The sequence below is a fragment of the Myotis lucifugus genome, unplaced genomic scaffold (assembly GCF_000147115.1).
Source record: "Myotis lucifugus unplaced genomic scaffold, Myoluc2.0 scaffold_18, whole genome shotgun sequence".
In the NCBI taxonomy this organism is placed as follows: domain Eukaryota; kingdom Metazoa; phylum Chordata; class Mammalia; order Chiroptera; family Vespertilionidae; genus Myotis; species Myotis lucifugus.
In genome coordinates, this window is record NW_005871066.1 from 6,493,959 (window position 1) to 6,495,956 (window position 1,998).

Below are 1,998 nucleotides of genomic sequence, written 5' to 3' on the forward strand. Positions count from 1 at the left end.
GCCCACTGCTGTCGCGGGGACTCGCGGCGACGCCTGGCCGGCCTGTGCCCGCGGCTGACGTCCCGCGCGCAGAGCCGGCCGCGACCCTCCGCAGGCGCCGCACCGCCCGCCTGCCTGCCTGCCAGCCGGCCGAGAGGTCGGGGCGAGAGGCCAGAACCGGAAGACTTTGACGGGGAACAGGCTGTTCGCGGGCCTGTGGGCTCGGTAGTTACCCAGCATCTCCCCTCCGCCAACCCCGGGGTGGGGACAGCTGAGCGCAGAACGGCGCCTGCCAAGGAGAGCGAAGGTCCGTGGGCTGCCGTGGCCTCACGTCCGCCCAAACCCGAGGCCACATCTTACCCTGAAAACACACTTGGAGATCACTGTGTCGAGCTTTCATAAGCACTGAAATTTACTTTATATTTAAAAAGCCTTAAACTAATCCGGGGAATAAATGAAACGTCAAAAGGGGCTACTGAGAAATATCAGGATTATTACCAACGACCTTGAAGTCGGAACATCTTGCTCCAGAGAGGACTGCCCTCTGGGCACTTCCCCCGCTTTCTCCTTGACACCTAATCCGTGCGGCTGTCACAGAGTAGCCATTGGGGAACCTCGCGTCTCATTCGCTGTCTTTTTGGGGGGCTGGAGGGGGAGTGTAAGATTTTTAAAATATATTTTTATATATTTTTATTGATTTCAGAGAGGAAGAGGGAGAGAGAGAGAGAAACATCAATGATGAGGGAGAATCCCGGATCGCTGCCTCCCGCACGCCCCTCTCCCGCAGATGGAGCCTGCAAACCCCGGCATGTCCTGCTGCTGGGAATCAAACCGTGACCTCTCGGTTCATCGGTCAAGCTCAACCACGGAGCCAAGCCAGCGGGGTTCATTTCCTGCCTTACCAGGCTTGCTTGTTATTTATAGATTGGACACTTAGAATAATTGGGTTAAAAATCTAAATGGCTTTTAATATGGTTTGTTGAAAATAAAAGTTAAGTCCATTCAGTTGGCTACATGTTGTCACCCCTTTGCAGATTGTTTTGTTCAGACCATTAGTCGGTTCTTAGTTCTTAAACATCTGGTGTCTAGCCCTCATTCAGACCTTAGTGTAAATAATTTTAATTATCACATCCACCAACACTGTATCTCAAACTGGACTGATCGAAGACCAGACTTAAATGAAAAAAAATGAATACAAAGGGTGTTTGTTGCTGAAGGATAAAAGAGGAGGCAAAGCGGTAATCTAGAAGTCAAAGCATTTCCTAAGAGGGTAGACCTACTATGCAGCCAAAAGGAAGTGGTATGAGGGCATTGGGAAACTGAGAAGCTAGGGGGCAGGATGCCCTAAACAAGTTTCTCCTTGGCTGAGAATTGCTGAGTGGAGGTCCTATCACCAGCCTCCTGCTAAAACTAGTTAGCAAGGTTTTTTGTTTGTTTGTTTGTTTGTTTGTTGTTTTTTAAAAAAAGATCAACCTGCCCTATCACCCTACTTTGAAAAGCCTGATGTAACAGAACAAGGAGCAAAATACAAGATTTATCTAGAAGTTCTTCACATGTATAACCAGTTCCACTTGAGAAGTCATCTTCTATCGTATTCTTGCAAAGAAAACTTGATCCTTAGTAAATGGATAGAAATTTGCAAACATTACAAACAGAAAACATGTATTAAAATATCTTTAATGGGGGTTTGCCAGCTACATGTTTCCACGAAGATTCTATCTTGGGGGAGATGTGGAGAAGAGGAAGAAATGAAGCATTTTGAGCTCCCCCAAATACTTGCCCACATGCACAGAAATGCTAACAGGATTCAAACTCCCCAAAATGAGAAAGACTTTTAAATTAGAAGCCATCTTATTTTCTAATAGGCTTGTCTAGTTGCCTTTATATAAAGAGATTTGAAATTGTCACTTGGGACTATATTTTAGTATTTTGCTGGTTGTCTCCTGGTTTTAAAAAGGGGTGGTAAGTTTTTGGCTTTAACAGGTCATATCAGCTATTTTTAAATTAAAGTGTGCTCTG

The 1,998-nt window shown here is 46.2% G+C and overlaps 1 long non-coding RNA gene across 1 annotated transcript; it reads left to right on the forward strand.

Moving 5' to 3' along the window:
- Positions 1-9: 9 nt before the first annotated feature.
- On the forward strand, positions 10-990 carry LOC111825228. Its single transcript, XR_002828374.1, has 2 exons — positions 10-204; positions 683-990. It is a non-coding gene; the product is annotated as an uncharacterized LOC111825228 (long non-coding RNA).
- Positions 991-1,998: the final 1,008 nt, after the last annotated feature.